A 9,407-nucleotide genomic window follows, 5' to 3' on the forward strand; every position below is an offset into this window, starting at 1 on the left:
TGACTAGAGATTTCCCCCTAGGATATTTCCTCTCAACCTTCCTTCCTTCCCTCTCTTTCATAGATCTCCCAGCTAGCTCCTGGCTCCCTTCCTCTTTCACAGGCATTTGCTTTACTCAAATCCTTGCACATTGCATCCTGCCTTGGCAGCTTCTTCTTGGAGGATTCAGAGTAACTCAACAAGAGAGGAGAGTTGGGTAAATTAGTTCAGGCACAGGGAGCTTGAGGGATGGGTGCTGGGGGTCCTGGTCAGGACCCAGATACAGGAGTTCTGAGCCTATTTTTGTGTATGTCAGGCTCCCCTTTGACAATCTGGCAAAATGTATGGACCCAGTCTCAGAAGAATGTTTTTAAAATGCATAAGATGAAATATGTAGGATTACAAAGGAAACCAATTATATTGAAATACACTTATAAAATGATTTTAAGTGATATAATAATATATGTGCTTCTGTATTAATGCTTTAAATAAGATCTAGCTGTAGGTTGATGCCTCACATAATTTTGAAGCAGTGATGAGCATAAATGATATTTCAAAATACCTGCAATGCTGCAATCTGATACAAAAATATATATGATTTCTACTGGTGACAAAGTCATAGTTATGGCTAATAGGACTGGTTTGTAATTCCTGTTATAAATGAAGGACAGACATGCTACATTTCAGCTAGAGATTAGTGAAAATAATGTAATTTTTTTCCCATCCAAGTTCAGTGACTCCAAGTTAAGAACACTTGAGTCAGAAGGTCAGGGCAGAGCTGCAGAGGGACCCAGCTCCCTCAGACCCCACTTCCCTTCTCTGACTCAACCCTTTGGGGCCAGTGGAGCATCTGGTGCTTGGGTGATATCTTCCTTTCCTCTTTCTCCCTGGCTCTTCTCAGTTTCTCTGATCTCTGTCTCTGTCTCTGTGTGCCTCTGTGTCTCTCTGTGGCCTCACAGTCTATCACTGAGGGGACAGGACAGACTCAGGGGATTCCTGTAGCCTGGGCACAGTGGAGCAAGGAGAGCTCTTTAATTCCAGGGTCACTGGGAGCTGAAAGAGGGGGTGTCCCTGAGCCTCAGAGTTCTGGGGAGAAGTGTGGGTGTTTCCTTCCCCACCCCCTTTCCCATTCTCAGCCTTCTTAGGGGCAGAAATAGGCCAAGACAGAGGTGAGTAGTGAGATTGAAGGCAGGAAATGAAGGCATCCCAGGCTCCTGAAGACAAGGGTTGATGCCTCTGTGATCCTGGACTTGGGTCCAAGGGATCTTTTCCCAAGCTCCCCTCTTTGGAGCTGCAGTCCGGAACTGAGAGGTCGAGGCTGTCCTCTACCCACCTCCAGCCCCCCAGGAGAGCACTGACCGGCTGACCAGGTATGGGGTGAGGGCACCGGGGCTCTGGAGTGAGCCTGCAGCTGGTGTCAGCCCCGACCTTCATGAATGAGCAAAGGGAAATCAAGGGCCTCATGGAAGAGGAGCATGGGCTTCTGGGGTTGATATTTCCTCTGAATACTTAAGAATGGGGGAAGCACCAAGTCAGCTCTCTCCTTGTCGGAGTGCACACCCTCCAAGATGATTGGGACCAAGGGTCAGAGAAATTAGGGACAGAGAATGGTCACAGAATGTCCTGGAAGAGCTGAAGGCATCCTGGGAGAGAGCAGGGGGAATGGTAGTGTGCAGGATGAGCCAGCTCTTAGGAATGAAAGTGAGACAGGATGGTGGCTCATGTCCCTTGAAGGGGTTCCTCCCGGCGGGGGGCTGGGGGGGCAGTTTCTTGGATCCCTGCTCCTTAGCCAGACCTCCTTCATTCTCACTGCCCACGGAGTCTACCTACAGCAAGATCGGCAAATCCAGGCAGTGCCAGGGAACTCACTTTATACTCCAGGGACAGCCATGGCTGGCAGTCTGGGCTGAGTTGCCTTTGCCTTTTGGGGTATCATCTGTGGTACTACTTGGAAAGAACCCTCTCCAAACTTTAACGCCGGACTCCCACAAGTTCACCCTGGCAAGAGGGACTGTGTTACCAACCATCATCGTCTGATCTGCCTGCTCTGGTCTAATCCAAACATAAGCTGCAGGGCTTACATGACCCAGAGTATGCATGGAGCTACGGTTTTATCAATAAGGTACAGCCCAGAAACCAAAAAGAATGAACAGGTTCTCCAGTGTTTCATCTCTCAAATGACCTTATAACATACAGCAACACTTTCGTGTGCTTCGCAAACCTCAGTTGTCTGGGTCCTCTCCTTGATAACCTATCTCCCCCAAAACCTTCTCATAGCCAGCCCTGTCTGTCTCTCTGCCATGGTCTTTTTTGTGCAGTTTGATTCAACCTCTCTGGCATTTTGAAGGGAGAGAGGAGTAAGAATGAACCATGACATTAGTGAACCTTAATCCTAACACGTGGGATAAAGGGGCACTAGTGAGCAGAGGAAGGGGCAGAACCAAGCAGGGGTGGTGGTATGGAAGGGAACTTTCTAATAGCCCTTCCCATGTCTCTGCTCCTCCCCACCCATGCCACAGACTGACTACTACAACCCCCATCACTTAGGAGACCATTTTGCCCACTGGAAGGGGATGGTATGATGTAGTAATTAAGAGCAAAGCCTCTAAAGTCAAATCCTGACCACACCTCTACCAGCTCTGGGACCTGAGCAAGTTACTCACATCTCAGTGCTTCAGTTTCCTTTTCTGCAAAGTGGAGATAGTAATAGTACCTTCCTCATAGGATTGTTGTAAAGATTTATCCATGGAAATATATAGATAATATGTGCAAAGGGCATGAAACACAATTAAGTGTTCATAAACACTCCCCATTCTTTGTCACTATTTTCACCAGTCACTTCCACGGTGACTCCAGAATACAACCAGCTTACTTGTTACCCCATCGCCCTGGTACATTCCATGATCTTGTTTTAATCAATCATCCTGTGGCATCCATTGTCAAATTAGGGCACGTATTTGTCCTACTTCTGCCATCCCCCAGGGTCCCTGGTTGTCATCTTGTCTGTTCTACCAATTTGGCTATTCCTCATCCAATTTCCTGTCACCCCCGATCACCTCCATTGTCTTCAGTGGCCTCCAGATCTCACTCCTGTTCCATGTGGTAGAGGGCACAACCTCACCCACATTTAGGCCAGTCGGGCTGGAGGTGGGCTCTGAGGGGCATGTTTTTTGCAGGAGTAAACACTCCCCTTCGATTATTTCATTTATTTCTCACATTTCTCCCCATGCTTAGATATCTGTCATATTTTTATTGAGCATCTCTTATGAACCAACTGCTGCTCAAGGGTTTAGAGATTGTTGGGGGTCTATGGTTGGCCACCCCGAACTATGCCTCAATGACATATTGATTCTTTTGAATTAAAGTTACCTAAGAAACAGCCAATGCAAGAGGGACACCCTGACTTTCCTTTCTGTCTCTCTGGAAGCAGGAAATCCATCTCTCATGTGAAAGGTGCCCTCCCTGCATCTGGAGGTGGAAGGGTGCCCTTATCACCAAAGATAGAAGGTCAGGCCAAGAAGCCTGTATAAACAAATCTTGTTACTTCTTTAATTTACTGCCCCAAGACCAAATGCTATTTAAATTCTTCACTAATTGGGCACCCCAAACCCAAGTTTCTTTGTCCTGTCAGTCTCATACATTTATTGTTTCTTTCTCTATAAAGTACAAAAGCTACCTGCTTTGGCTACTTCTTAGGTCCCATTTCTATGAGACCTCCATGTACATGAATTAAAATTTCTTTTTTCTCCTGTTAATCTCTCTTGTGTCAATTTTATTGTTAGTCCAGCCACAAGAACTCAAGAGGGGTAGAAGGGGAAATTTTCACTCCCCAACTAGGTATAACAATGAGCACAAACAGACTGCAGAGTGTGGTCTACTAGGGGAGTGAGACAGTTATCAAAGAACCCCAAATAAATGTATTAGTACACACTAAAATGGGTGTTCTGGACGGAGCACTATAACAACTTGTAACAGAGGAAGCTGACCTGGTCTGGGGTTCTGCAAAGGCCTGTCCAGAAAGCTGTGCTTAAGCTGAGATCAGAAAGAAGGTTAGGAGTTAATTGGGGGTGGGAGGGAGGGTCTGTCAGGCAGAGGAATCACAATGGGATGCAAGCCTCATGAGGAATAGAGACTTAGCAAAGACCCAGGGAGTTTGAGGCCACCCAAGATTAAGGGACCTCAGGGGCCAGGCTGTGAAGAAGACTCTTGTTCTTGGTTGGGCTCTGGTCTCCATTCTCAAAAGAGTTTAGACAGGTGATGCATTTTTGGGAAGATGGCTGCAGGGAGACTGGTGAGGATGAGCGCAGTCCTCCCCACCCCCAGTTCTGGCCTGAGGACTGTGCCATCTCCCTTACCCACACACTCCCCTCCACACAGCCCCTCCCCAGTGCCCTCCTCACATTTTTGTGAGGATGAGGTCATTGTGGGGGAGGGGAGGGAGTTCCAGGCTTCTGAGCCTCCTTTATCCTGGAGGGCCAGGGCAGCCCTGGGAGGGGGAGGGGAGGAATAAACACAGAAGAGCTCCCATCCACCCCCATCCCCACCCCTGGAACTAGAGCCCCGTTCTTTCCACCCTAGGCTGTTGATGTGAGCTGTATCTACAAGGAGGTATTTTAATGCAGTTTCACTGCTAGACAGCTGAAGAAGGGCATCTAGTCCTGCACTTTTAGCACTGGCTCCCCTCGGGACCTCGGGCAGGTCACCCCCTCACAGCTCTGTTTCCCAATGTGTACATTTTGTGGGCAGGGATCTCATGGTCAGCATAGTGACTACATTTAAGAATACTGTACCGAATCCTGGAAATTTGCTAAGGGAGATCTTAAATGTTCTCACCACACAAAAAAATGGTAACTATGTGAAGTGGTAGATGTGTTAACTAAACGTCATTGTGGTAATCATTCCACAATACATATAAACATATATCAAACTATTGCACTGTATACTTGAAATTCATACAATTCTGTCAATAAAGCTGGAAAACAATTTTTTTATGGATCCAGCTTCCTTGCAATGGAAGCATGGAGTCTTAATCACTGGACTGCCGGGGAAGTCCCAAAGCTGGAAAGAAAATATAAGGTTAATGGGCAGCAGTGGTGTCCAAAAAAACCTTCTACAATGATGGGCATGTTCTGGATCTGTGCTGTCCAATATGGTGGCCACTAGCCACATGTGGCCATTGAGACACTGGCATATGGCTGGTGAGTCGGAGGAGCTGAGTGATTTCATTTTATTGTAATTAATTTAAACTTAAATAGCCACATGTAGCTAGTGGCTACCACACTGGACAGCACAGGCATACCTTAAACTTTGCAGGAGTTCCCTGCTGGCCTAGGGGTTAGGATTCTGGGCTTTTACTGCCATGGCCCAGGTTCAGTCCCTGGTCAGGGAACTAAGATCCGGCAAGTCATACAACGCGGCAAAACTTTTATGAGAATTCTCCTTCGATGGCCCCCTCTAGTCCCATTTATGTGGCCCAGGCGGGCAGGGCCGACTGCCTGGGGCTCAGGTCCCAGGTCTACCTGCCGCTCTTTCTGCCTTTAATAAGCAGAAATATAGGGTCTGTCCTGGAGGTAGAATGACTGGGAAGACCCCAGAAACTAGCAGAACACAGTCTTTCTTTAAAAAAATATATATATATAGTTGATATACAATATTATATAAGTTATAGGTGTACAATATAGTGATTTGCAAATTTTAAAAGTTATAATCCATTTATAGTTGTTATAAAATACCGGCAGTACTTCAAGCAGAACAGTTTTAAGCCTGGACTTCTGCCCCAGCCTGGAGTACTTCCCACACATCTAAAGAAAGGGAGGGTGAGGCCAGAGCTGACATTAGGGACATTTGGTCTCTTAGTCTCTGCTTGAACTTCCTCCTGCCCTGCCTCCCTGAAAACCACCAGATTGCCACTGGGACGGTCCCTCCTGGGGCACATAACACCACTGTAGTTGTGAGGCTGTGCTCTGGAGATGGGGTCGTGCCAGAAACCTGCAGTGTTTATAAACTGGGGGGTGTGGAGGAGCCAGAGGAGAGGGAGGGATCTCAGGTAGGAGGGAGGTCGCTCAGCCCTCATCCAGCCCCTCTGCTTGCACTAGCAAAGGGAGTGGTCACTGTTCGCTGCTCTGGACCTTCTGCCTGAGGCTGCCTTCCCCACCCCCCCCCACCCCTGCCCCCAGCACTACCTACTCGCTTCTGCGGTTTTTACTGTCCACATCGCCCGAGAATCAGACACTCCCCCTCCCAAGAATGTGAAGGGGACTCAGGGGACCTAGACTGCAGCTCTACGGGGATGGGCATGTCCGCCAGATGCAAATATTGTCCTCCCTTCTCACCTCAGGGCTCCAGCCACTCCTTCCCCAAAGCTCCCTGCGTAGACCTGTTTACAGAAGACAACTCTCACTGGAATTCAGCTTCCTTTTTTTTCCATTTGGCAATAATCGAGCCTTGGATAAATCTCACTGGCTATGATATTGCCACTGCACAAAGCTGGGGGGACTCAGCTTTCTACCCTCTCTGCTGTCCCTCCTTCATTTCTCAGGTGCCCACCCCCTCTGTCAACAAACCCCAACTGGAAAGACCTTGGTTGGTTCCTGCCCTCCCCGCCCCCCACCCCTTCCCCTGTCTCCATTTCTTTGGCTTTGGCAGCAGGACTAGAGGGGTCAGGCAGGCTCTAGCAGTGACCATGGCGTGGGACACATGAGGGGAGATGGCTCTCAGACACCCCTCATCTTAGGTCTTCTAGAAGCAGTTTGTGGCCAGGATTCAGGTGAAACCCAGGGGGCCAAGGGTGAGACAAAGGGGGACAGGAGGGCAGAAAAGATGTGCAGACGGGGGGAGCACTGCCCTGAGATCCCGGCTGCGTTTCACGGTGGACATGCAACACGCGGGGGGCTTCTGCTGAAGGCTGTGAGGAGATTCACACTTTGGAGTGGCCCACGGTTCCTACCCACAACCTAGCCCCGCCCGCTGAGTGTCAAGGTGCACCCCAAGCTTCTGGGTTCTGTTGCCCAGTCGCAGGTTGGCACTCGGCAACTGCACAGCATGGCCTTTCGTCTAAACCTAAAAGCAGAGGGGCAGCATCAGAGAGAGCAAGGAGGTAATCAAGGCATTTGAGAAGAAAGGTTTGTGTCTCCAGGCAGCCCACCACTGGAGCTGCTGAGATCGCCTCGAGCCTTCTGGTTTTACCTGACTTACCTACTGCAACACAGTGCCTTTGTTTTCTTTCATGAGAACAAAGTTGTCATCACCTTCCTTTTCCTCAAAGGGAGGTACAGTCCACTGTAAACAAGTCCCCTTTAAGATAGTGCTAGATGGGATCTCAAGGAAGATACAGGCGAGAGGGTTAGGAAGCAAGCCAGGGACCCACAGCTGTATCTGGTCCTCAGTCCAAACTGATGACGTCATCTCTCGCTCCCCCTCCCCTCAACTAGCCCGTTGCAGATCTGGGCTACTAGCCTGATGATATCATACAGACTCTTGTCCCCGAAAGGTCTGATTCTTTGATTATCTGCCCTTTGGGGATTTTCATTTTTGAGGTTGTCCAAACTCTTGCCTGGAGAATCCCTTGGATGGAGGAGCCTGGAAGGCTGCAGTCCATGGGGTCGCTGAGAGTCAGACATGACTGAGCGACTTCACTTTCCCTTTTCACTTTCATGCATTGGAGAAGGAAATGGCAACCCACTCCAGTGTTCTTGCCTAGAGAATCCCAGGGACGGGGGAGCCTGTTGGGCTGCCGTCTATGGGGTCGCACAGAGTCGGACACAACTGAAGTGACTTAGCATAGCACTGTCAATTAGCACTGGTGGGACGGTCTAAGAGATGCCCCATGAATCCCCTGACTGGGTCCAGGGGAACCCTGCCCTGCCTTCATTATATCTATGTGTGTTCTATCTAAAGCCACGCTTCCTCCTGGCAACCAGGATCAATGACCTTGAACAGTACAGTGATGCCCTTTTTGGCTATTGGTCCCTGGTATAGGGGCTTCCCTGATGGCTCAGTGGGTAAAGAATCTGCCTGCAATGCAGAAGACATAGGAGACACTGGTTCGATCCCTGGGTCTGGAAGATCTCCTGGAGAAGGAAATGGCAACTCAATCCAGTATTCTTGCCTGGGAAATCCCATGGACAGAGGGGCCTGGAGGGCTACAGTCCATGGGGTCACAAAGAGTCAGACACAACTGAACAACTGGGCGTGCACGCACACCCCTAGTGTGAGGAGCTTCAGGTGCTTGGGTTTAGTGGAAACATTACTGTGTTCCCTGGTGTAAGTTCTCCCTTTCTGGGAACCAGGACCTCTAACTGGCACAGCCTGAAGTTCGGGGGACAAGAAGGAAAAGTTGTGCACATCTGAGAGTGAGATAGTCCACTTCCACGCGGGTTCTGAGACCTGTAATTTCCAGGTAGAGGGGACACAGTGCTATCCAAAGCAAGTACCCTGTCAAGGTCCAAACCCACAGGTGTTGTACCGCTGCTGGCATCGTCTGAGCATTCAACAGGTTGCTCTGATGTTCTGCCAGGCCGACTGCTTGTGGGTGCTGTGGTACAAGTGCATAAGAGCGATGAATCTGCTGATCAGCATCCCATGATTACCTCATACCATATATTAAAAAAAAAAGGGATGAAAGCCCTAAATGTAATAACTGAAAGTGTAAAAGTCTTAGCTGGCCCCACTACTGTACCTTCTCTGTGGAGGCTCCGTAGACAAGGAAGACAAGTGTGAATCCTGAGCGCTCACTGGTTCCAGGAAGGATGAATGACGGTCCGCTTCAGGGTGGAAGGAAGTGGTTCAGGGCAATCCTCCTGCCATCATGGCTTGGCTGGCTCTTCTATGCCACGCGCTTGGGGTGGGTCTTGTAGTAGGTGGGTTTTGCAGTAGGTGGGTCGAGCCTCCAGCATGGTAGAAGCAGCTCAACCTTGGTGAGGGGAGCCCGTTTTGTCTGGTATACACAGCAAGCTCATCTCTGGCCCACAGATGCTCTGTCCAAGGGCTGTGGTGCAGGCACTTGGGGTGGGCAGGAAGAGAGGTCCCGCCTGATGAACCATTCTATTTGTCTGGTTCAGAGCCTCCCAACAAAGGATGCCCTGCAGCGTGTTTACCTAAGACCAGAAGTGTGCACACATGATGCCCCTTCCCAGGGTCTGTCCATCTACTGTTCCCCCATCCTGTTTGCTACCTATCCTGGTCTTGTTCATTCCAGGCTCCTGACCAACCGGCCAAGACATTCATTATTTCCCAGGAATCGGGGAATATCCACACCTCCATCCGTCTCTTCTTCTGGACCAAATGTACCCTTCAAAGCTTTGCATATTGGGTGGGACTTCCCTTCCTTTCCCTATTGATGGCTTAAAAAATTATCTATATATATTTATAATATATACATGTATGCTGCTGCTGCTGCTAAGTCACATCAGTCGTGTCCGACTCTGTGC

The 9,407-nt window shown here is 49.2% G+C and overlaps 1 non-coding gene across 1 annotated transcript; it reads right to left on the minus strand.

The window, feature by feature from the left end:
• Window positions 1-6,329: 6,329 nt before the first annotated feature.
• Window positions 6,330-6,467, minus strand: LOC139184320 (U4 spliceosomal RNA). The gene has a single exon (XR_011567898.1). It is a non-coding gene; the product is annotated as a U4 spliceosomal RNA (small nuclear RNA).
• Between the last annotated feature and the right edge of the window lie 2,940 nt (window positions 6,468-9,407).

The sequence above is a fragment of the Bos indicus genome, chromosome 7, assembly GCF_029378745.1.
Source record: "Bos indicus isolate NIAB-ARS_2022 breed Sahiwal x Tharparkar chromosome 7, NIAB-ARS_B.indTharparkar_mat_pri_1.0, whole genome shotgun sequence".
In the NCBI taxonomy this organism is placed as follows: Eukaryota; Metazoa; Chordata; class Mammalia; order Artiodactyla; family Bovidae; genus Bos; species Bos indicus.